This window comes from Callorhinus ursinus, unplaced genomic scaffold (assembly GCF_003265705.2).
Source record: "Callorhinus ursinus isolate GAN/ISIS: 27379988/994484 unplaced genomic scaffold, GSC_fseal_2.0 scaffold53, whole genome shotgun sequence".
Classification (NCBI taxonomy): domain Eukaryota; kingdom Metazoa; phylum Chordata; class Mammalia; order Carnivora; family Otariidae; genus Callorhinus; species Callorhinus ursinus.
Window position 1 is genome coordinate 2,604,581 of NW_027397115.1, and position 26,277 is coordinate 2,630,857.

Below are 26,277 nucleotides of genomic sequence, written 5' to 3' on the forward strand. Positions count from 1 at the left end.
CAGGCCGTGCGTGCTGGTGGCGTGACAGCTGCAGCTTCCTGCGCTCTCCCGTGGCTGGAGTAGGGGCTTGGGAGCCCAACCCCAGCTCCCCGCCATTCCCATCCTGTGCCCACGCCCTGTTGGAGGCACTGACCTCCAGTGGGGCTGATGTGGCACAGGGGTCCGGGCCGGGTCACCGCTGGAGGAGCCGGCAGACCATACACAGGGATGACCACCGTCGAGGGCGGCCAAACCTCGGTGCCCTTTATAGGAACGGGGACCGCTTGGAGGAAGCCCAACCTTCCTCTTTGGCCAGAAGCCTTCCTCCACTCACCTGCTCATGCACTAATTCCTGGTGTCTGCTGTATCCCAGCGCTGCCACGGGCCCTGGAGGTGGGCGACAGGACAAGGCGTCTGCCCCGCGAAGCTTGCACCTGGGGAGCACAGGAAACGGTACCTGGCATGACAGCATGGCTGTGCGGACCCCTCCCTTCATGCAAAATAATGCAAATTCGCTTTTATGACTGTGTCGGAACAAAGACAAATATGTTAGGCGGACTCACATTCATTTCTTACCTTCTGATTTTAAAAGACGTTAAGCCATTTTGCGGGCCCCTGACGGTACCACGAGCCCTGGGCCCTGTCTCCGTGGTGCCTGATGGACAAACTGGCACTCATGGTGAGCGATTTAGTGGCAGGTAATGATGTGGATCCGGAAGAAAACGGTGCGTGGGGGAAGGAAGTGTTGGCAGCCAAGCTCCTCAGACGGAGCGGCCAAGGAAGAGCTCCAAGGGGGGGCCCTTGCTGCTGAGACTCCGAAGGAAGGACAGAGCAGGCCTGTGAAAGGCAATGGAGCTACTGTAGGGAAGAGCATTTCTGCCTGAGGGATTAGCATGTACAAAGGCTCCGAGGCCCCAGTTGAACCTCTCCCGCCTCCTCGCCTGCCGAGGCTGGAGGTGGGGTGAGCACAGATGCCCTCACCTGGTTTTCGGGATGAGAAGTGACACCTGCTCAAAGTCATTGCTAGAGGCTGCTGAGAGGACACTCACTTCCCTGCTCTGGAGGAAGACCTCCCCTGCTTTCTTACAAATATCTGTTTGGAATGGAGGAGAATTCTCATACCACCGAGTCAGCAGCACTGTGTGTTGGGCAGAGGGGCCTGCGATCAGTTACTTACTTAGCCGTGGGGCCTTCACTGTGGGCAACTCTCTACCATCCCTGTGACCTCGGTTCCCTCGTCTGTGAGATGGTATGGTGCTCACCTAGATTATTTAGGATTAGCATCAGCAGTATATAACACAGAAACCCCCGTAACAGTGGCTTAAACAAGATAAATGTTTCTCATTTAAGAGAAGCCTGAAAATCAGCTGTGCAAGGTCAGGATGGCAGCTCCACTGTACCATCTAGTCTCTTTCTACCTTTCTGCTCTGTCATCCTAATTCATGGCTTCCATCCTCACAATTCACCTCATGGTCCAATATAGCTGCTGCAGCACCAGCCATCATATCCGTATTCTAGGCTGAATGCTCCCTTCAAGCAGCCATCCTAAAGAGTAGACACAAAATACCCATTCACCTCCAATTGACAAAAATACAGTCACATGACCACACCTAGCTGTAGGGGAGACTGCAAACTATAGTCTTTTATTCTAGATGGCAATGTACATAGTCAAAAATCAGCAGTCAGGGTCCTATCTCTGTCAGAATTTTAGGGAGGCTGGAGCATCCTAAATAGCAATTAGCTATTTGTATTAGTTTTCTACTGCTACCTACCAATTACCAAAACTTGTTGGCTTAAATCATCACCCATTTATTATCTTACCCCTTCTGTGGATCAGAAGTGTGGGCAAGATGTAGCTGGGTTCTCTGCTCAGGAGCTCACAAGGATACAGTCAATGTGATGGAGGCTACATTTTTACCTGGAGCCTGAGTCTTCTTCCTAGTTCATTGGGGTTATTGGCCAAATTCAATTCCTTGCAGTTGTAGGACCAAGGACCCCATTTTCTTGCTGGCTGTCAGCCATGGGTCACTCTCAGCTCCTTTATAAGTGGACCTCTCGCAATGTGGTCAATTCATTCTTCAAAGCCAGTGGGAGGATCTCTTTTCTTTTAAAGGTTCACCTGATTAGGTCAGACCCACCAGGGTAATCACCCTTTGATTAACTCAGAGTCAGTTGGTTAGGGGCCCTAATTGTACCTGCAAAATCCCTTCATCTTTGGGAGCGATCATTATATGTTGGGCAGAAATCTGGGGGGCTTTGTCAGTGTTTTTCCTTGCGTCTCACCTAAGCTCCACTACACACCTTGGGTTACAGAGGATGTGAGAGGCACCACGGACACAGACGCTCCCTTGCAAGTAGCAGGCACATGAGATAGCGATGACTAGAGCTGAATGTAGGGTCCTCCCACTGAGAAGCTCCCCACCCCAGCAAATGAGTGGCACAATTTGAGTTGTGCCCAGAATCATTACCTGCAGTCCCCAAATTCTTTGTAAAGTCACTCATCACCTCAGCTACTCTCATGTGTGCCTGAGGAGGACGATGGACTGACCTGTCTAGATCTTTGCAAAACACAGTACGAGCTCTGGAGCGCCCCCTCTTGGCCAGCACCCCCCCCCTCCCCCGGCCCAGGGCACATGTAGTGCTTTATGCTTGAGCTCACTGAATGCTCGGGGCAAGCCTGAGAGCCATACGCTAACTGCCCTTCCCACTTTCGGGAGGTGGAGACCATGCTGGATGTTGGTGACCTGGGCCCTGCACACCTCCAGGGGGCGCTGTTTATCGGGGGGTGTCAATGAAAGCAGTGCTTCCAAGGCCCGCCCCAGCCCTGAGTCAGGGGGCCTCTGCTGGCAGGATGGACCCTCTCACAGGGGACCCAGTCCTTACCGTGACTCGGCCCCACCCTCAGGCTGAAGTCTGTCCATCCCTTCCAAGGATACTTGCAGTGACCTCTCCCAGACACGTTTCCCTTCGCCTGTGGATCAATTCACCCTGGCTCAGATGGCTTCAGAACTCTGGCCCTGGCCTCTCTTGGTCTTAGATTTGAGAAAATAAAAATAGAAGAGGAAAAACACAAAGCTCTCCAAAGCCTTTGGAGTTGAGACAGCTGTTTGGACGGAGGCGAAGTGCACCTGGCCTGGGGGGGCGGTGTCTGCTCCGGCGGGTGGCCCTCTCTCAGTCTCAGACTCGCGGCTAGCAGGCCCAGGAGGCGGCCCAGGGGGCAGGGGCTCCAGACTCCCCCCACCCCAACTCCGCGGAGCACAAGTCCCAGAGCTGGCCCTCCTTGAAGGGCTATGCGCCTTGAGGTGTGGCCACTAGTCTTGTCACAACACTGGTGACCAGTGACGGTCATTGCAAGATGGTACCAACTCCCCCCGTGCTTTGCGCCCAAGGCAGCCACACGGGGCTCCGGGCTCCGAATGGCCCTTTGCTGGGTTGGATGTGCTGTAGTCACCGTCCACACAACTCTTCCCGCCTTTTAAGCAAGCCCCCCTGCCCTATCCTCTGCCGGGCCATCCCGTGCCTGGTGAGTAGAAAAGACTTTGATGTCAGGCCCGGGGTCCAGTTTGGTCCCCCCCCATCTCTGCCGTTCAACGAGTGCATTTTGAGCCCCGACGCGCTGTGGCCAGTGTTCTGGGCACCGAGGATACACCATGATGGGGTGTACGGGGGCCCCATGCTCTTAGCACATCCACGGGCAGAGAGAGAAGGAGAGCAAATAAGCAACCAAGGAAAGGAGCTGACGACGGTGGGTGTTGGGTAGGGATCAGTGGGGGACCCAGCGGGGAACAGAAGGCACTCAAATCAGGACCACTTGAGGAGGGCGTCAGAAAGGGGGTGTAACAAGGGTGTGCGGGCAGAGTGTACAGAAACCCCGCGTGTAATGCCTACAGCATGCCTACAGGGCTGCACGCTGACCCCGAGGGAGAGACACGAGGCCGGCAGACGTGTGATGGGCAGGGGGTGATTCTCAGCCTCCGCACCACTGCCATTTGGGGCGGGTCATTCTCTGTTGCGGGGCGTCCTGTACACTGTAGGATGCTTAGCAGCATCCCTGGCCCCCGTCCTCTAGGTGCCAGTAGCATCCCCCAAGTCGTGACAGCCACTTATGTCCCCAGACATTGCCAGATGTCCCCTGGGAACACAATGCTCCCAGTTGAGAGGCACCGATGGAGAGAAACTGAAGTCAAGCCCAACATGGCAGGAGCCTGGCAGCTCGGGGGAGTGTTTAAGGGGCGGGAGCCCCCTTCTGCCTTCCGGAGAACCCCCGTGATGTCCAGCCCGCTGGGTTGGTGACAGAGTCTGCTCTCTGGCATTGCCTGCCTCGTTGGGAGGGCCGTGAGCGCAGTGGGGGGCGGGCAGTAGACAGCTGGGCACTTATTCCAGGGGACGGATGAAGGAAAACTCCTATAGCAGGTGGGGCCACTGGACATAGGACTCTGCCCTGTTAAGGAAAGAACGTGAGCCTCTTGCAAGCTGGCATACCTCGAAGCACCACGTAGGGACCACATAGCTCCCCGAAGCCCCGGCTTCCTCTTCTGTAAAATGGGCACAGTAGCAATAACCTCTTAGGGACGTTGGGGGCATTAAAGGAGAAGATGTAAGCCGAGCACGTACCTCAGGGCCTGGCTCAGTGACGCCGCCAGAGCGATCCTGTTAAACAAGAGACCTCTGCTCAGAACCGTGCCCGAGCCCCGCGCCCCTCCCAGTGAAATAACCCAAAAGGCCCACAGCATCTGCCCGTCCCTCGGTTTCCTGGGACTGCTGTAACAAGTGACCAGAAACTCAGTGCCTTACAGCAGCACAAACTTACCCCTTCCGGCACAAACTTACCTCTTCCAGAAGGTCGGGAGGCTTCTCAGGCCTCAGGAGAGGGCTGGTTCCTTCCAGAGCCTGGAGGGCGCCCACCTTTTCCAGCCTTTTCCAGCTACTAGAGCCCCCCTGCCATCATGCCTTGGCTGCAGCCCCTTCCCCCAGCCTCAGGGCAGCAGAAAGGCATCTTCCGATCCCCGCACGTCTTTCTCCGGTCCGCTTCCTTCCCTCACAGGGACCCCTGGGATCACGTTGGGCTCACCTACATAATCCAGCCTGGTCTCCCCATCTCCACATCCTTAACCACACCTGCCAAATCCCCAGTGTGAGGTGGGATTTGATTAAAAAATAAATAAATATCTGGTCTCTCTCTCCAGTTCCTGGAGCATCCCAAAACCCTTGGGATGTCCTGAGGGATGGGAAGAAGGGGTTTTCGAGACATCTGATTCCCATAACTAGCTCCCTCCAGCCGCACCGGAGTTTATGCCAGTGAGGTGACTCTTGCCTGAACCAGAGGGATGGACCCTGGGATTGGAGGGTTGGAACTTCCAGCCCAATGCCCTGGCCTCCGGGAGGCAAGAGGGGCTGGAGATTGAGTTAATGACCATTGGCCAATGGTTGACCCACTGCTGCCTACTGAACGGAACATCCATAAAATCCCCGAAAAATGGGGTTTGGGGAGCTTCCCAACTGGTGATCATAGTGGGGTGCTGGGAGGGTGGTGTGCTGGAGAGGGCCTGGAAGCTCTGTGATCCGCCTCTCCCCCCCATACTTGGCCCTGGGCCTCTCGTCCCTTTGGCTGTTCCTGACTCGTATCCTTCAGAACAAACTGGTAGTCGTAAGTAACTCGTGAGTTCTGCGAGCCGTTTTAGCTAACGATCAAAACTGAGGGGGCGCCTGGGTGGCTCAGTCAGTTAAGCCTCTGCCTTCTGCTCAGGTCATGATCCCAGGGTCCTGGGACTGAGCCCCACATCGGGCTCCCTGCTGAGCCGGGAGCCTGCTTCTCCCTCTGCCCTCCGCTCATGCTCTCTCTCCCTATCTCTGTCTCTGTCTCTCTCAGATAAATAAATAAAATCTTAAAAAAGAAACCACAAAAAACTGAGGAGGGGCTGTGGGAACCCCCAATTTATAGCAGTGGTCAGAAGTACAGGTGACTCCCTGGGACTGACACCCCGTGTCTGACGTCGGGGAGGTCTGCGGGTGAGCCCTTAGCCCGCGGGTCTGCCCGAGCTCCGGGTAATGAGTACCAGAATTGAAGTGCATCAGAGGACACCGAAGATTTGAAGACTTGTTTGGTCTGGGGGACTCCCTCACTTCACCGCCACATTTGGTGTCAGAAGTGTTGTAGGTGAAAACAGTCGACACAAAGTAGCGTATGTCACCTCTGCGAGGTACTGTATTCACAGATTCCAGAGATTAGGATGTGGACAGAGTTGAGGGGACATTAATCAGGCTCCCGCACCTCACCCCATGTCCTCCCCCCGTACCTGCCCTGCTGCAGCTGCACACCTTCCTTGCCCTTCCCAACACCCCGGGCGTGCCCTTCCGCAGGGCCTTTGCCCTGGTTCCAGCCCCGTGCCAGGAAGGCCGTTCCTCCAGACAGCGGCAGGCTGTTCCCTACTCTTCGTCAGGTCTTTGCCCCAGGTCACGTGGTGCAGGAGCCCTATTCACGGCAAGGACTTTAGTCTGTTTCGGTCGCTGTGTTGTCCCCAGGGCCCGGCCCAGGGCTTGGCACATAGCGGAGCTTCCTTGACTTGTTTGAGGAATACACGTCATTACTGTCATTCACAGGCTTGGAATCAAACGGGGTCTGCCCCTTGTAGCTGCACGAACTTGGGGAGGCCTTAACCCCGGCCCTCTGCGTCCCTGCCTTTCAGATCGAGGCTAGGGCCAGGGGTCTCTCAGTCAGCCTCACCTGATGGGCACCTTGGGCCGCATTTTGGGATCATCAGTGAGAAGTTTCTCAGGTGCGCCCAGGCGCACCAACGGAGCAGTGAACCCTCTCGCTGACTTCCATCCCAGCCCCGTGGTTGTCTTCTCTGCTTTTCCTGCTCTGTGACGGAGAGTGGCTGGGGAATTGGGAACAATGCATCTGACCTTGCTCTCTTCCCAAGAACAGTTTGTGTGTGAGTCGGGTGGGGCTGGGGGAACGGTGGGGGCCAAGGTGCAAGTGGGCGGGGGACTGGGGGGAGGACACGTGGACCACAGTTTGCTCAGAGGCCTGCACCTTTGTACTTGACCCTCAGTGGTGTGTATCCAACTTAAGTTACAGAAATGCTGAATAAAAGCGGTTTCCATTGTTAAAGCCAACAGAAAAATTACATATTTGAGCTCTGACCCTCTAACCGAATCCAGACCCGGGATCTCTCTATTTTAGGAGGTTTTAGCAGAAGTCCTCTGACACATTCCATCTAGTCCGGAGCCGAAGAGCAGAGGCTTTGCCCACCCACCCCCAACCAACCCCCACCCCGTGCCCCGCCTTGGCCTGGGGGGCGGGTGGGTTGTCCAGAGGTGCTAGGAAGGGGATGGAAATAATCACTCTGAGCACATTTCTCCCCCAGCTGCCTTCGGGGAGGATGGTTTCTCCAAACAAGCGCCGGTCTTTGTTCTACTCTTGGGTAGCGTGTTGACGAGGGGCAGGATGACAGATGCCTGTGCCCCATCCCATCCTGCCCTTCTGAGTGGTCCCTAAAATAATACCATTAGTGGGGCCAAGCAGAGGCTCCTTATCTTCGGAGTGGGCCTGCTGATAACGCCGAGCGGGTCTTCTCAGAAGTCCTGGGCTGAGATGGGGTGGCGGTTGTGGGCTTAATGCACCGCAAGGGTCTTCGCCGCCCAGCCAGCCTGGTGACATTCCAGGGATATAAATAGCCCAGGGGGCTGGAGGCCTGCTGGTTGCGGGCGTGACATTGGTGGCAGTCTGGCCCACGGGGTCCGTGACACCCTCAGAGTCACACGTGTGCAGAGAACTGCCACTGCTCCTCACCACGTGTCCTGAGCCAGAGTGGGGCCGCTGGGCGCCGGGGGTGCTCGGTGGGCTCGCCCCGGACGGCGTCTCTTCCCGCCTTTGCCCAGCTGTGACCTTCAGCATCAGCCTGAAACCTCTGTCTGGCCGCCTACGGCGCGCTGTCAGAATGCTCCTGCGCTGAACACGGATGATTCCTCATCTTAGACTTGGAAATAAACAGCAGCTCACCGGAAGAGGTAAAACATCGCATAGAGATCCAACCTTCTCCTCTCACTGGACGTAAAACGCTACGCATATTTCCGTGCCTCTGATCTGTTGATAAATGTCCAACTCGTCCATTCAACACACCCGACACCCGCAAGGACTTCACTCCTGCCTCCCCCGCCCGGCAACGGCCGGGAAAACGAGCACGCAGTCGGGAGGACACGCCAGCAGGCTGGGCGGTGACCCACAGAAGACACCATCCTCTGATGCCCCACACCAGCAAGGGGCAGCCCACCAGCCATGGAAAGTGGCTCACAGGAGAAACAGCCGCTGGAGACAAAGGGACAATCACGGGGGGCATGGCGGTTACTCTGGCCGAGTCAGGACAGGTTTTCAGAGACGACTCCTCCGAGAAGGTGACATTTCAGCTGAGACAGGACGCCAAGGGGAGTTCCCATCAGCCCAGGCCCCCGCCACCCCCTGGACAAGGGAAACAGTCAGGGTCATATCATTGCATTTATTCTGGGTTTTCTACCGAAAGACGACATCCATGCAGAAAAGGGCACAAACTTGCAAGCGTCGATATTCACCGAGTGAACCCCGAGCGGTGGTCTCTGCACCGGGAATAAATCAAGAAACAGCATCATGGCCCCAAGAGGCCTCTTCCGAGAGAGCCCCGCCTCCCAGGGTAACCACTGCCCTGAATCTCAACCCCCCTCCCCGCCAAAATTGGTTCTGCCTGTCAGAGAAGGTTACGCAAACAAAATAGAATGATACCTGTTCTCGTGTGTCCGGCCTCTTTTCCCGAACATTATGGTGGTAACGTTGTGTTCAGTTGTCATCTGTTCATTTTCTCTGCTCTGTCCTATTCCATTATGTGAATGTAGCAAATTCCTTTACCCGTTCTCCTGCTGGTGGGCGCGTGGCGGCTTTTACAGCTTCTGCTGAAGGAGGAGCTGCTGCTCCGAGAGGGGGAGGTCTCCTCGTTGCTGCCCCGTGCGCCGTGGCCGGGTGCGGGTCGGGGCATTTCCACTCACTGTCCCAGTCCACCCCGCAAGAGAGATGCTGTCACTGGCCCCCAAGAATGTGTGGAGGGCCACATCTACCAAGGAGGCCCCCCTCATCCCCACTCACACAGAGGCGCTTGGCAGGGTTAGAAATGGCCCCAGGGAAAAGGATTTGGACCCAAAGAGAGCAAGTCACTTGCTACAGTCACACAACCAGGAACGGGGTTCGAACTCAGGTCTGTCACACTTTAAATCCTGCTCTGACCTCCCGCCCTTTTCCGGCTTTGAACATCACCAACGCAGGAGCCCCCCATCAGAGAACTTGAACCAGAATCCAGGGAAACGGCTTCTTGCCAAAACCTGTATGTGGATGAATTAAAACAAAAACAAGTGACCTCACTGGTCATCTACCAAGCACAGCATGAAGAGGGGTTTTGGCAGGGCTCCTGCTCACTGACCACTCTAGATGAGCAAACCTGATAATTCAGGCGAAAGAATTCACTTTGTTGCGGCAGCCCCCACCCACGGGAAGCCTGGCAGGTCCACTGGGAACGCCGCTCTTGCCAGGACAGCTGTGGAAAGGAGAGTGATGTGTTTATTTATTTAGGATTTATAGATGGACTGCTTCCCCCCAAAAAAAGGTTTTGTGGGAGGCTTAACAAAAAGCTTAAACATATGAAAAATAGGAAGATTAAAAATAAAATTGGAGTAGCGGTTGGTGAAGATAATGGCCCTGGCACCTGGGATGGGACGACCACACAAATATTCGAGGGGCCACCCCGTGGGAGGTGAGCATGACGCTGACTGCATGGAAGGCAGACCAGAAAAACAGAAACACTGGGCCCTCGCTAGAGTGACCAGCCGTCCTGGTTTTGCCCGGGACTGACCGGTTTCCTCAGAGGGTGGGAATTTTGGTACTGTAACTGAGAAAGTCCCAGGCGAACTGACTTGAGTCCGCCACCCCAGCCCTTGGTGCCATCACGTGAGCTGCCAAATCCAGCTGTACTTGAAAGCAGGCCACCACCCCCCCTGCTTTGCAGATGTGTACGCCAATGAATTCCTCGTATTTCTTGTTCTTCCCATAGAAAACTGGGCTTTTGTTACTTTTTACATTTAATCTCTATTTATGCAGAGGTAAATAAAAAATTAAACTGAATACAAATTTATAATAAAGAGCATCTGTAGTCTAGCCCCCGCTCCGGCACTGGCTCCTGTTCTCAGTGGGGATACAGAAGGGTATCTGCCATTCTGAACTTTATTGCACTGGGCACCTGCTGAGCACTTGCAATGTGGACATCAGTGCCTTCTAGAAGAAAGCACTTTTTTTTTTTTACTCTTTTGACTCTTTCTTCTCATATACCTTTGTATTACTACAAAATAGGTTCATACTGTTCTTTCTTGATTTCTTATTTTAAAAACATTATTCACTGACCTCTCATACAGAACACGAGGACTGAACACCTTACACTATCTCCATATGTAGACTTCTCTCCCACATCCTGTTGATCTATTGATCATTTGCCAAAAATTGGCACAATGAACATTTAGTATTTACATAACTATGGCCATGGAAACACTGTTTACCTCGATGCCATGTAGTATATTAGGCATCATTTCTTTTCCTGCACAACCGTTTGTTTTTCCTGAAGTTTATGATTGCCTCTAGAAAATAATCTGCTCAGTTTTCTTTGTGCCTTTAACTGTGTCTTTCTCCAACTCTTCAAAATTCTAAATTTTTTTCAACACAAACACGTCAGATAATCTATTGGGTGACTCTCTTTTTGTTTTGGTTTTTCGGTTATTCCTGGCTTTCTCTCAGTGGCTTCCAGGCCTGCTACAAGGCTGGAACTTCCCTTCACACCACCCGGGGATGCGCTTTCATCTCCCCTCTGTGCTGAGCCCAGAGTTCCTGGATCCCATGCCTTCGTCTTTCACGGTTTATGCTATTGTATGTTTGGAACCAGTCCTCCAGAAGCTGCTGGGGTGAAATACATGGGAGGCAATTTTTTGAAACTTCTAATATCTGAAAATATCGTTCTATCTCACACTTTGATAATTTAGCTCAATATAAAACGTCTCATTTAAGAATAATTTTCTTCCAGACTTTTGAAGGCCTGGTAGGGCTTGGCTCATGCTCTTCAGAGTTGCAACATTTCCAGGATTGCTGTTAAGAAGTTTGGGGCTATTCTGATTTCTGTTTATTTGTATATGAACTTCCCCTCTTTGTCTGGGAAAACTTGGAGTGTCCTTTTTATCTCTAGTTTTCCAAGAATTGTTAATGCTATGATAATTTCTCCCTCCATCCTATCTCCTCTTTCTAGAATTCTTGCTAGTTGTGAGCCAGGTCCCACCATGGAGCCTCTGATTTCTACTTTTCCATCTCCAGGTTTTTACGCCAAGTTTTGGGATTTTTTTTTTTTTTTTGTACTTTTATCCCTCAATTATTGTATTGACTCTCTCGTTACAGGTTTACAAGAGGACATTCTTGCTTCTCCAAAAGTTGTTTTGTTTTTTTTTTTTAAATCACATTTCTTGTACAAATTCAATCTTTTATCCCTGTGAGAATATCAACCGAGCTTTTTGGTTTTCTTCTTCTCAAGAGCATTTCTTCTCTCTGCATTGCCTTTGTTTCCTGCATGTTCGGTTGTTTTCTACGTGCGCGTTTTGGTTTCTGGGTCTGATGTAGAGGCAGTCCCTGTGGCAGTTGAAGGGGGAGGCCTCCCCATTCCCCACACTGACTTGCACTTAAGTGCCCTGTTTTCACCAGAGGGTCACCCCATCTCCTCCCTTCTGACATCCCTGGTTATGGAGAGTCCCACATTTCATGTCTCTGTGGGGTACACCTCCCATCTCCTTCCAGAGAGGGGCTAGATCCAGGAGCCTGATTGTCTGGGCCTCTTGTCATTGCTTGCCTTCCACCCACCCCTTGTGTCTCAGAGGGCAGCTTTCCTGCTGGGCTGAGCAGGTTGTCTTCATTCATTTGGTTTCCATTTCTGAGGCCTTTGTGGGTGTCTTTTATCTGCTGTTGTCCTCCCTTCTATCCTTCTTGTTCTTTAGGTTTATACCTTTATTTAAAAATGTGTTACCTTTGCAGCCGGGGCTCTGGACGGAACAAAGGAAAACACACGTGTTCGATTCCCTGAGTTCATTGGGAATGAGGTGACTAACTTCGCCCTGATTTGCCCAGGACGTTCTTGGTTTTGAAACTCAAAATCCTACATCCCAGGAGATCCCTCGATCCTGAGACACTGTCCTTCTCCAGCTGTAGCTTCTGAGTGTCTTCCATCCCATGGATTGTCTGCACCCATCTGAGTTCAGCGTTCCCTGAACAGCCACGAACAGTGTCCCTGCTCATCCAAGGAGTGAGGCCTCACAGCCTCAGAGAATGATGCAGACCGCATCACTCACATCGCAGACACTCACGAGTGTCTGGAAAAGTCCCTGTATTTCTGGAAACCCCAAAGATAACCAGCATGCATGACTATCATTACTGAAATTGCCAGCTACAGCCGAGACGTGCAAGTCCACTGGCCTCCCGGCGGTGCAGCCCCCGCCTGCTCTACCTCTGTAATTAGAAGAAAGCATTTTAAATTGTTCCAGTCCAAACAAGACCTGGAAGTACAGAGAACAGTCTGGTCATAAGGGCTGGAGGTTAACAGCCGCCGTGGAAGAGCCTGGAAAGACTTACTCACGGCCAAGGGCAGGGCTGGAGGTGATGTTCTCACTGCCTCTGCTGCAATAGGGTTTGTAGAGGGAAGGGGCAGCAGGGGTCCCTCAGCACCCCCAGCCTGCCCCACAGGAACCGGCATATGGGAGGGGCCCTTTTACTTGGTTGAGTCTTCTCTAAATTCTGACTAAACGTGCATTTGGAAGAACTAGCACTTAAAGAGGCAAATATTGCTATGCTGAGTTGAGCTCAGCCGCCACTCACACCTTAGAGGAAATTAATTTACACAAGGAGGGAAGGAAGCTCAGCACAAGGCAGTTGCTAGAGGGTCAGTGGGAAGGTGGCAGCAGAGGAGGGGCTGGGGGAAGGAAGACCAAGGTGTGCGCCCTGATGGTGGGCCCCTGCAGTTCAGTCCCAGCTCCACCCCCTTGCTGGCTGTGTTCTTTGGCCTCCTTGAGCCTCGGCTTTCTTATCGGCAAAATGGGTATAATTACAGCATCTACTTCATAGGGCTGTTGTGAAGATTAAAAAGAAAAACACCACCATGTGCTTGGCATATTATGATACTATGGAACATCATAAGTGCACAATGACTGGTGTTACTATCGGTGTTATTATAGTTACCAGGCTTATTTTGCCATTCTTCGAGGGACCCACCTGACTCTACCAGTGGAAATTATCCCCACCCCACTGTAGGTTGCCACCACCTGAGACAGAGGGCACGGGAAAGAGCAGATCTTAAGCCAGCCACAGCGAAGTGAGACCATGATTAATTGGAATTCAACGAAGCAGCCTGCCCATTTACCCAGATCCTGCTTCTCCTGGCACTGACGTGTCTATACCCCACAACCAGTGCAGAACAAGCAAGGACCTGCCCGGCAGGTCCTGGCAGAGGGTGGAGCCCGGCCAATCTCCTGGAAGCATCTCCACCTGCCTCCGTCACTGGAAGTGATGCTCCAGGCTCTGTGAGAGCACAGGCACTTAAGGGAGGTCCGCTCAAGCTGTGTGGGTCACCGCGGAGGCGAGCCAAACCGACCGGGGCATCACAGCAAGAGTCTAACATCAAGGGGTCATGGAGAAAGGTGATCAGACTTGTTCATTCTCTCCATCTCCTCTGGCTCAGAGATTTCTGATCACTTGAGCTCTTTCCAGCTTGGGTCTTTCTCTGGATGCACCATGGCACTGTCCCCACATCCCTTCATTTGTCTGATAAACATGCAGCATGCGGAGCACCCAGCCCCCGGCCCCGGTCCTAGAGGAACTCAAGCTCACAGCCTCAGGTGGAGACTGACACAGGCTGTCAGGCCCACTGTTCTCGTGGAAATGAGGGAGGGCGTCAATGAGGGAGTGGGAGAAAGAATGAACGACGAACTAAAAGATTTGGTATGGTTGGGGTAAGCACAGGTGTGGTGGGAGCCCACAAGCCTGAGGGACCAGAACCCACACAACTGCTAAGAATTCCCAAACTAAGCAAGGCCCTCCCCGTCCCTCCTGTGCCTCCTGCCCCCTAGTCCCCCTGGCCCTGTCAGTCCCTCACTTCCATTTCACAAAAGCCCAGGAACAACCCGGGCTGTGTTCAGAGCACGGAACAGAGGAGAACATTGAGCAAGCAAAATATAAAATTCCTTTTAGTGGTGGTGATCCTGGGGCGCTTAGGTAAAAGAAGGAGCATTCAAACATTCACCGATTTGAATGTCTGTCACAAATACCTGGTAAAACAGTTTGAGGCATTGATGAATGTTCCTTCTGCCTTTTCTTCCTGCCCGGAACATGGGTGTGATGCCTGGAGGCTCAGCTGCCATCTTGCAACTATGAGGCGATAAACATGAAGATGAAGGGAGAAACGGGGAGAGACAGGGAGCGAATCAGAGGGTCAGAGAGGGACACACACACAAGCATTGTAGGGAGAGAGAAGGCAAAGAAGGGAAAGAGAGAATGAGAGAGGGAGAGGAAAAGGGGCTGAAACCCCACATGAGTCACCACAACTTCATTTGAACGCTAACTGCTCTGGGGACCCCCCCATCTGGTACCACTGTCCTGAACCTTCTGTCATCTGCAGCCGGAAACAAAGCGAGGGGGCCCTTCACTTCCTTGGCAAAGTCAGAAAGTGCTAAGGAGGGTCTGGACATCACATGTCCCACCAGCGACTCTTTGTGACCTCAGTTTCTGCTCTGGAATGCCGAATGGAGTAAGCAGCAGGAAGGAGGGATTCCTCCTGGTTGGTATATTTATTCGAGGCCTCTCCCCGGAGGACTTGGCAGTGAATGTATTTTCCTAAAGAGGAAGAATAAACACAGAGAACACAGCAGGGGAGTGGTGCAGGCCTGGCACACACGCAGCTAGGACCACGAGCGTGGGCACGTGCATGCGTGGGTGCACACGTGCGTGCAGGCAGGGGCACTGTGCTGTAATCATCACAACAGCCATTGTCCAGCGCTCTGGAATTGGCGAAAATATACCAAAATATACCATTCAGACAACTCAGCCACTTGCGATACACAGGTCAGTGTTCCTAGTGCATTCGCATCCGTGCATCCATCACTGCGGCTCGGGGCGTGTTCTCCTCACCCCCAAGAGAAACCCCAGACTCATCAGCAGCCACTGCCCAGTTCTGTCTCCCTACCCCGCCCCGCCCCCCAGCCCCGGCCCCTGGCAACCATGAATCTGCCTCCGTGTCTATGGAGTCCTCCTCTTCTGGACATTTCTCCTAAGTGCAATCACAGTATGTGGTCTGCGTCTGGCTTCTTTCCCCACACGTCACGTTTCCAGGGCTCATCCACCCTGCAGCAAAGTACCCCCACTTCCCTCACTTTTATGGCTGAACAATGTTCCACTGTGGGATAGACCGCAGTTCCCCTACTCATTAGTCAATGGGTAACTGGGTTGTTTCCACTAATGCTGTCATAAATATCCACGTGCAAGTTTTTAGGTGGACATGTTTTCATTTCTCTTGGCTATCTCCTGAGTGGAATCACTGGGTCATGATAACTCTAGGTTTTAACTCTTGAGGAACTGCCAGGCTGGTTTCCAGAGCGGCCACACCATTAGACATCCCCACCGGCCACACACAAGGGTCCTGATTTCTCCACACCCTCGTCAACACCTGCTTTCGTCTGTCTCTGATTCTAGCCTTTGCAATGGGTGTGAGGTGCTATCTGCCTGTAGGTTTGATGTGCATTTCCCTGATGACCAGGGATGTGGAGCATCTTTTCAGGGGCTTTTGGCCATTTATACATCTTCATTGAAGAAATATCTTTTCAGATCCTTTGCCACTGTTCCAGTTGGGTTATTTGTCTGTTATTAACAAAGCACTTCTGTAGACCCACACTTCTGTCCCACATCACTGCTTGCAGAGTAGGGTTCACTCTGTTGTCACCTCCACCGTACAGACGAGGAAACTGAGGCCCGACAAGGTCCCCCAGGGATGGCTACCTCATTTGCAGGGTCCAATGCACAAAACTGAATGCTTTGTTCAAAAATCATTGTGGATTTCAAGACGGTGACAAGCAGAGCCTTAAACCAGACAGGGACCTTGTGACTACATAGCTCTCTTGCCCAGAGCGCTGCCTCACATCTCCCTGATTATAATATTCACGGCTACCATTTATTGAGTGGTGACGATGTGCCAGGGTCTATGCCAGACACACGACCTGCAGAACGTCCCAAGTCTTGAAATTAACCCAGAGGGCAACTGCCATCATGGTGTGCATTTCAAAGATGTGAAGTGGCAGCTCAGAGACCCTGCATCGCTTGTCCCAGGTCTCGGCTTGCAAGTGGCAGCGCAGGATTTGAACTGAGGTCTAACTCACAACATGGAGAGTTGGTGACATTGGCCGTGGTCCATGTCGTGCACTTAGTTTTCCCCAGAGTCCACCCTGAGACGGTGATGGCAGTGACCCCGCGAGGCAAGCAGTGGTGTGTGGGAGCCACGGGAGTGGGGAAGTCAAACAGGGAGGGGAGGCAGCCAACACAGGGACAGCTTATGGCTGTGGGCAGCCGAGCCTCTATCTTGCTGGGGACTCCAGGGGACAGTGTGGAGCTTGCACTTCAGAGCCATGTGGAAACTAGGGTATTTACCCACCAGCTCAATCCATCCTAGCTGAGGGCTACTCCCCTGGGGGCGCTGGCTCCCAGAGCCCTGCTTACGTGCCACGTGTTGTGTGAAACACATTGGATCCTCTCCACGACCCCATAAGGTAGTTAAGGTATTCTGCCCATTTTATAGATGGGAAAACTGAGGCCCAGAGAGGCCAAATAACTGTGGTAAGGTTATAATCCTAGCGATCAGTCGAGCTGGGATTCTCACCCACACCCTCTGGGTCCACAGCCAGGGCTCCGAAACTCTGCCGGGCCGGACCCCACCCGTTCACTGGCCCTGCTGGCAAACCAGCCCATGTTCTCAGCTCCGCGACCCAGGGAGCCCCGAGTCTCAGTGTCATTGTGGATCAGGGCTGACCCGGTCCCCCCCCCGACGGCCCCAGCTTCGTGCCTGCAGATGGTGGTGGCCGTGAGGGCTCGGGTTTTTGTCACCATGCTGTACACTTCCTTGGTCCCTTCCCACTCCAGCCTGGGCGCCTGCCACTTTGATGTGGTTTCAGCTTCCCGTCCTGCATCTGGCCTACACATGGAGGGGTGGGCATCTGGGCCTGTCCCCGCTCCGTGTCCCCTCTGCCACTTCTCCAGAGCCGTTCACGGGCCCAACATCTTCCAGGTTCTGGATTCTGGCTTGGGGCTCTCCCTGCAGAGGGGCTGTGGAGTCAGGGCCTGGAGGCAGCTCCTGGGAAGACACAGGAAGCCCTGACACCCAGCCGGCTCTCGAGAGAAAAGAAGGGGGCCAGCGTTCAACAGGGCTGCAGCAAAAAGCTGCAAGTTGGCAAAAAAAAACATTGCTTTGAGCCCCCCGAGTGCCCCTCCCATGAACCCAGACCCCCCCCTTCCCCTCCAGTTCATTGTCCAAAGAGGCAGCCTCTAGCACGTGAGGATGGCCAGCATCATCTGGCCTCCAACTGTGTGTTGTTAAATATTTTGAAAAGCACCTTGCAGAGGTATATCACTAATGGGGTGATATACCATGTTCTTTGAATGAAAGACTTAGTAGTGTTAAAAGGGCAACTCTACCTTTAAATCTATAGAGTCAACCAGTGCCAGCAGGATTTTAAGGTCAAACTAAGATTCTGATTCTAAAATCTATATGGAAATTCAAAGATAGTGCAGGACCACAATGCGCACCCACAGATCAGAGCTGCCAGCCACAGGCCGGTGGAGAAGGAGCGCAGAGCTCCTGGCAGTGGACTGTATGGCCTGCAGTCAGTGATGCGTCCATGTGGGTGCATCCCGGAGGCCCGAGCGTCTGGGTTTGAATCCTGGCTTCTACTCTCAGGGCTGTGTGACCATTACTGAGTGACTGAACCTCTCTGAGTCTTCAAGTTTGCATCTGAATATGTCCAGAGGAGTGCCCTCCTCGAAGGGCTGCTTGGAGATTAAGCTAAACGATACAGTCCAAGTGCTGGCCTCAGCACCCAGCATATAGTCAGCACCCAGAAAACACAGCGTTACGTATAAATTTAAAATAAACAGGCCCATCCGTACTGATTTGTGACCTACTTTTTAAGCTGAACTCATGGAGTTTTCCATGCTGGTGGATGTAGTTTCCCAGCATGATTTTAAGCCATGGTGGCTGAGAACACAGGCTCTGGAGCCAAGCTGCTTAGATTGCAAATTCCAGCCTTGGCAGGTGGGAGCTGGGGGACCTCAGGCAAGTCACTTAACCTCTCTTGCCTCGGCTTCCACATCTACGAAACAGGAATAAAAACAGAACCTAGGTCAAAGGGTCGTTGTGAGAATTAAATTAATTGATACACAGAAAGGGCCTTGCCCATTTTTTGGCACACAAGAAGCTCTTTGGACAAGTTGGTTATTTCTCTATCATTTCTCCATGGAATAGATACACCTTAATTTCTTCCGTTTGACTTCTCATTAAGCAACTTGCCCAGAGCCGGCATTTGAAACCAAGCCCTGTCTGTGTGACACCAAAGCCCATCCAGCCAATCAAGGCGGAAACCTGAGATGGAATGCCAGAGAGGCATTTCATAAACACCTGAATTGCAAGAAAACGCTTTCTTTAAAATAAAAAGAGACTCAGCTCTGGCATCAGAGTTCAAGCCCGGCTCTATCTTTAACCAAATGATCTCAGTTTCAATCACTCCTTTTCTCTGAGCCTCAGTTTCCCTGTCTACAAAATGGGGGTAGTGAAAGTATCTGCTCTTGGGACGGCTGTGGATCAAATACGCTAGTGCATATAAAGGCAGACAATATATACTAAATACGCCTCTCTGCCTTCCAGGTCAGGAAGAGCTGGATTGGACTCGCAGATGTCTGAGGTTCTGTCGCCTCATCTGAAAAACGGGAGGGAAAGAGCCATTTTCCCGAAAATGAAATGGAGGTGGGATGGTGTTGCCCTAACATAGGCGCTGGTGCTCCCGCAAAAGCTTGCCAGTGCTACTGGCCAGGCCTCAGTGGCCCGTGGAGGGCACAGAGCTTCCCCGGGTGCCTCGGCTCAGACCCTGAGGGTCCCCACCACTCATGTCTATGGGAATGGGATAGCCCTTGGCCGCTGGGGATCAGTCCCTCCTTCCCAGAGGTTAAAATGATTAAACCTGGGGGCGCCTGGGTGGCTCATTGGTTGAGCGTCTGCCTTCGGCTCAGGTCATGATGCCAGGGCCCTGGGATCGAACCCCGCGTCAGGCGCCTTGCCCCGGGGGGGAGCCTGCTTCTCCCTCTCCCTCTGCCTGCCACTCCCCCTGCTTATGCTCCCTCCCTCTCTCTCTCTCTAATAAATAAATAAAATCTTTAAAAAATAAAAATAAATAAAACCATGATACCTGAGTGTCACTCAGTTGGCATATTGCATCATACAGCATTTACGGATGATAGAACGAAGCTCAAATGTGAGAGCTGCTTAAAGCCTGTGGACCATCAAGCATGTATTTTTTAATATACTTGCTTTTAAAAATCATTTGGGATGCTGCAATGAGCACACACGACTTTTACAAGGAAATAAAATTACACTGAAAAATAGAAAAGCTAAAATAAACAAATAAGGATTTGTGTCATGCGATTCATCTGTAGTTTCTCCCAAGCCTCATTTGTGACAGGCAGGGGAGGCCAGAGGTTACAGCCCTGTGGCCTATGTTCAAATCCCAGCCCTAACGCTTACTACTGAGACATCGGGCAAGCGTACACCATGACTCAGATTTCTCCTCTCTAGAGAGGGCTGGCCGCTGTATCCAACACAGAGTTACCGATGACCCAGAAGTTCTGCTCCTAGACAATATACCCAGGAGAACTGAAAGCAAGTGTTCAAACAAGAACTTGTACGTGAAGGTTTATAGCAGCACTATCCACAATAACCAAACAGTGAAAACAACTGAAACACCCATCAGCAGACGAATGGATAAGCAAACTGTGTTCTATCCGTGCAGTGGAATATTATTCAGCCACAAAAATGTAGAAAGGAGTGACACCTGCTACAACATGGATAAACCTTGAAAACATGACGCTAAGCACAAGAAGCCAGACACAAAAGGCGACAGATTATATGATTCCATTGATAGGAAATGTCCAGAGCTGGCAAGTCCCTAGAGATAATAAGTGGATTCACTGTTGCCAGGGGCTGGGGGAGGGAAAATGGGGAGCGACTGCTTTAGTGGGCAGGAGGCTTCTTTTTTGGGGAGTGATGAGAATGTTCTGGAATGAGATAGTGCTGATTTACAAAATCATGAACGCATGAAAAGCCACCAAATCGCACAGTTCATAATGGTGAAAGTGCTGAATTTCGTTATATGAATTTCACCTCAATGAAACCCCAAAGCAAACAATATGCACCCCCAAAGAGCTGGGTCTGACATGAGGACACACCTGTGAAGTGTTTGCACAGTACCCGGCCTATAATAAGGACTCCCTGAATTCAGTTCCCTGGAGGAAAATGCTTGACTTGCATGGTTCTAGAACTCTTTTCTTCACGCCATCAAACCTGAGAATCTCGCTCAGAGAGGCCGACAATGTGTCCTGGAACGGAAGTCCTCTCTGCAAACCCCTCCGATCTAGTTTCCGTGGCACTTGAAGACTAAAAGGAAATTGAGGCCAAACGGGGAAATTGCAGGGGAAGTAACCGCAATAAAGGGAATAATCTGGAACAGTGGTGTGTCCTCTTTCTTCATGAAGACCAACTCAGGAAAAATAAAAGCTTTTGTGGGGCATTTTTCCCCGTTTAATAATGAAAATCACTAAAGTGTGTCCCATAGAAAATATATAATCTGACAATTTAGGCTACGTGCTGTTTGGGGTAACAGTGGAGTGGAGAGCGCCGATTGCCCGGGGTCGGATCCTGCCTCCCAGGCAGGGGCTGTGGGCCTCCTTCAGACGCCTCCTCTGCACCCCTCAGAGCAGGCGGGTGTGAGGCTCACCTGCAGCGTCTCGGGGCCAGTGTCTGGCACAACATGAAGGCTCTGTAAACGTTAGCTCTTATTAAAGACATGATTATATGATTGCCATTCATATCATATTTTGCTCTATTTTTTAGCCAAAAAAAAAAAGTTAATTTCTGGGCAAACTTCAGGAATGGAACAGAGAGGCAGATTTCTAATCCTTCCATCTGAGATTTGATTTTGTGAAGAGCGACGGGTCATCAGGGCTTCTTAATCTTGGCACGATTGACATTTGGGGCTGAGTCCTTTGTTATGAGGGCTGTCCTGTGCACGGAAGGATGTTACACAGCCTCCCGGGCCTCTATCCACAGCTTGCTCACCTCACTCCACCCTCATTCGTGACAACCACAAATGTCTTTGGACGCTGCCAAATGTTCCCTGGGAGCCAAATCACCCCTGGTTGAGAAACACTGCTATAGAAGGAAAAATGGGAACAAAGTGACAGTCATCACACTTTATTGGTTTTTTTTTTTCTCCCCTCTGCTTCTAGAGAAGTGTTGAGAAACACTATATTGGGGTGAGTTTGTAAAAATCACATTTTAGGGTGACAGATGACTTCTCAGTTTGGTGGTGGTGACAAGACTTTTGAACCAAGAGTTTAAAAAATCCAGCATTTTGGTCCTGGCTCTTCATCACCATAGGTATGACTTGTGATGCAGACTTGTCATTGCCCTCCCTCTGTCTCATCCTTTGTCACCTGGAGACCACAGCACACTCCCTCCCACTCCTCTGCCCCGAGGATGCAGAGGTGTGACAGTGGTGGCCCCCTGCAACTCAGCACCTGAGGGCTGTCGGGTGGAGAGACCGGCTGGGAAGCCCTCTCAAGCTCCCCGGGGCTCTCCAGAAAGGCCCCGCAAATCAGCTGAGTCCAGGAAATTACAGGTGCTCCGAGCGAGGCCCTCGTAGTCACTCGGAGGAAGGAGCACAGGAGAAGTGGGCTCGCTCGTCCAAGAAGGCGACTCTTTGCGGGGGATGTTGCGGCTCAGAGATGTTTCAGCTTCCCCCTTCCCCTCTCAGATATGGCTTTTTCTAAACTTCCCCAGCCTTTCCTAAATCCTAATCTCCAGCTTCCCGGAAAGCAGGGAATGCTGCTGTAAAAACAGACATTCCGAGCAGCCCCCCTTCCCCAAACCACATCTCTCTTTTCGGAGAACTCCCACTCAACAGGGAGGCTCCGGTGGCAGCCATGTTTTGTGCCGCAGAGCCAGCCTGGGTAGCCACAGCTGATTGGCTCACGGGCAACATGTGACCCCCATTGGCCCAATCAGAGGCTAGCTCTCTGCAGTTTGAACTGAGAGACCCAGAAGCGGGAAGCTAGAGCTGAAAGCCTCCCCAAAGGTCCCGGTGATGCCTCTGTCCCTCCTCCTAGCTGTATCTACCCCCACCAAGCCTGGGCAGGCCCTCGTACCCCCAAGACACACCTTGAATCTTTCCTGAATGGAAGTAGAAGAGTGGAGGTCCATAGACCCCCTCTTGAAGGCCTCACTGCTCAGACTCACCTTCTCGACCTCACCTTGGAAGTTGGAATCACCAGGGGGCCCGGGGGTTCTCGCTGATAGGTCTGGGGTGTGGCCCGAGCACCTGAATAACTGAGAAGCTCCCCAGGTGAGGATTCATGTGTGGCCAGCACAGGTCCATCTGCCTGACAGGTTTGCTCCCACAGATCTCCCCTCCACCTGAGCTCCAGGAGAGTGCATTCCGCTGCTCGCAGCCCAGGGACTCCTGACCAACATGGTTCTAAAGGCTTTGCTCGTTTCCACCTCAGTCATAAACTTGAAGGGCCTGAGGAGCATGGAAGCTTCCAGAAGCCACGGTGCACCTGCCTCTGCCGGTAGCCAGGTGAGATTTTGCGGACTCGCTTATTAGCAAGTAACCACAGCAAGGACAGTGACTGCTCACATTTCTTGACCGCTTAGTGCAGGGGTGCAGTTAGGGCTGAGGGGGGGTACCACAACTGCAGTCATCCAGATAATGTTTTGATGCAGTGTTTAAAAAACAAAATCAAAAGTCATGTAAAAAAAAATCCATGATGAACAAAATATCAAAACTTTAAATAAAGACAAGATCAGTCACAGGGCTGTGCTAACCCATCCCAGAACCTAAGGCAGAAACAAAAATCAGTAATACCGAGTATGTTTTTATTCATCTTGACTCCTCAGATTTTTGGCAGTTGCTCTCCGCCATCTTAAACCTGGCAGTGGAGATGTGGGTACCTCACATGCCTCCCCCTTGTTCCAGCCTGGCGCCGCATGTGCTGGCCCTGGGCTGCCTGCCCCAGCTCATGCAGGCCTCCTCCCGGCCTGGACAATGCCCCTACCTGTACCGGGTCCCCCTGATCGCATCGTCCCCCCACCCCAGTCCCGGCAACCCGTTCTCTACCCAGAGCCCCAGAGATTTTTTAAATGAAAATCGGATCTCATTAGCCTTCTGTCCAAACTCTTCCAATGGGACCTTCACGCTCAGAAGAGCCGCTAGACTCTGCCTCTGGAGCCTCACACTGTTGTCCCTGTTTCTCCATCCCCCTCCTCCCTCTCTTAGTTCCGGCACATGAGCCACTTGGCAGCAGCTTGAACACCCCGATGCCTATTCCTGCCTCCTGGCCTTTGCGCGGGCTTCAGCCTCTGCTGGAACATTCTGTTCTAGAGTGTTTGCCTAGCTCACCCCATCTTTAGTTCGTTCAGGGCTCAACCGCAGTGTCACCTCTTCAGAGAGACCTTCCCTGACCGGTCATCTTCATCCGTTTTGGACACATCTTCCTCTGTTCATCATGACTTGAGAGTTTTCTTATTTGGTAATCTGTTTCCTTATTGGTTAATGTAAGGTCCACAAGGATGGGGACCTGGTCTGCCCCCCACTGGATCCCTGTGCACAGCTCAGGCTCCTTAGGTATTTTCAGAATGAATGAATGAAGTCAATTTTTCAGGTAAAGAAACTGATCCCCTACTCTCCCCAAAGTTCTGAAAGGGTTTGCTCTGAATTCTAACATGGGACCCCCTTTTTCCAGGCGGTCACTGGGACTTAACTATTTGAAGATTCCTGTCCCCCCTTGATTTCAGCTCCTGCACCCTCAATCTGGCTCTCATTACGGTTGCTGCCACCCACCCGCAGACTAACAAACGTGGAACAGCTGTGCTGCAGGAAATCGCCTCCAACTCAACCCCGATGCTGTAGGGATGTCTTTAGTTAACATAAATAGGCTTTTAACATTCATTTTTTTCTCTTTGTGCAAAATACCTATCATTAATTCTGACTTGTGAGATCAAACAGTTAACAACGTGTTGATCCTAGCTTACTTTCAAGTGATGTATTGTATCATTTCGGAGAGTTATGGGGGGTTGATACTTTCTTTGACAAACACATCCAAGTCCACCAGAGAAGGGCTAACCAGCATCCCGGGGAAGGAAGCAATTAACAGCTCCACCCCGAGGGTTCCGAGCACCATTGCGTCATTCCTCCGTGTTTTATTAAACACTGTCTTTTTCTTTTGCATTCTGGTTTTCTTTCTTTCTTCCGTCCTTTTTTTTTTTTTTTTTTTTTTTGCAACCAAAGGAAATGAGCTTCTCTAATCCATCACTTCAAGCAGCATCAGAGGTTGAGTGGAAAATAAAAAGGCTTCATTGAGCACCATTTGGGCTTTTTTCCTCCTCCATCTATGTTGACATGCCCCTGCAAGGCTCTTCATGAATGGACTTTGCTTTCTTCCTGTTGTGGCCCTCTCTGCCTCCCCAGGGAGGATCAGCACTTTGTACCCCAAATACCAGTCATTCCAAGACAAAAACACATCCTCAGTGCCTCCAGGATCCAAATGAGCATATAAACCAGTGACATAGTCTAGGTATAAGACACTAGGGAGTGGTGGGGACTGAGGCACACTGCGGAACCTGTGCCCAGCCAGAAGGGGCTGCCACTACTCAGGGCCATATGATGGCTGTTTGAGGATCATTTTTCAAGAGAACCTGGAAATCTGGATTATGTATTTATTTTGGCAAAAACCTAAAAATTCTACATAAGCCAAACCAAACCAAAGGTCCCAAAGGCCACTGGTTTATAAGCCCTGTTCTCCAGTCGAGCTTCTTAAACTGGAACATGGTTAGCCCCCAGGTACAGTCAGTGGGTGAAGGAGTCAGAAAAACTCAGAAGAAACGAGGAATGTCCTCTGGGAAAGTTAATTGCTTTAGAAGTTCTTTTGAAAGAAAGTTTGTGGGATTTCACTGATAGACAACTAAAACCATTTTTATATTAAACTATATTACAGAGCAGAATGTAAAAATCAAATCAAGCAAACAAAAAAAAACCCCAGGACCTCAAAGAAATGCCACTTTTGCAGTAGGTAGATTTGGGAAACCCCTCCAGACCCCCAGCTTCTGTATTCCTTTTCCTGCACCATCAGGAGCATTGTGATGGAAACGTCGAGAAACCCAAGAGACTTGGTCTTCTCATCTGTGCACTTGATGTCATAACGGTGCCTACCTTGTGGAGTCATTCTGAGGAATCAACGAGACAATCTGGGTGCCATTTCTGGCCTCCCCAGCATGCCACCCCTCCTTCCAGTCCATGCCCTGTAGGTGAACCCGAGTCCCTTTACTGCTCCGTGCTGCAGAGCACTAACTCGCACAGGGCAGACGGCACTCAATGCCCAGCTTGGATTTGATCTTCTGTCCCCATGAGAAGTGTGTGAATTTTCAATGGCCTCAGAATAAATGGGAGTGTGACCTGCATCTCATGTTCTTCGTAGCTTGGTGCCTGTCTCCTTAAATAGCTTCTACTTTGGGTGCGTGCCGGGTTCGCTTCCTCTGGGATACAGAGCCATGAATTGGACACAGCTCCCCTGGGCTCCTTCCAGGCTAGGTGTAGGCTGACACACAGTAGGAGCTCATCGAAATTTGGTGGAAATAAAGTTATGCCAAATTAGTTTCCCAAACAGGCCATCTGCTGCAGGGAAATCATTTCTGGCAGAACTTTGATGAGATTCAAGCATGTTGAGTGATTTATGGAGCTGTTAAATATACACTAAATCAATCTGCTTGCCTTTTTTTTTTTTTTTTGGAAGGGTGGGGGTGGAGAAGTGACATCCTTAAGGGAAAAATAACGTCTCTGAGCTAGAATTTGCAACCTGGGACCTGACATTGCGTGGAAAATGGTCACTGCTGTAATACG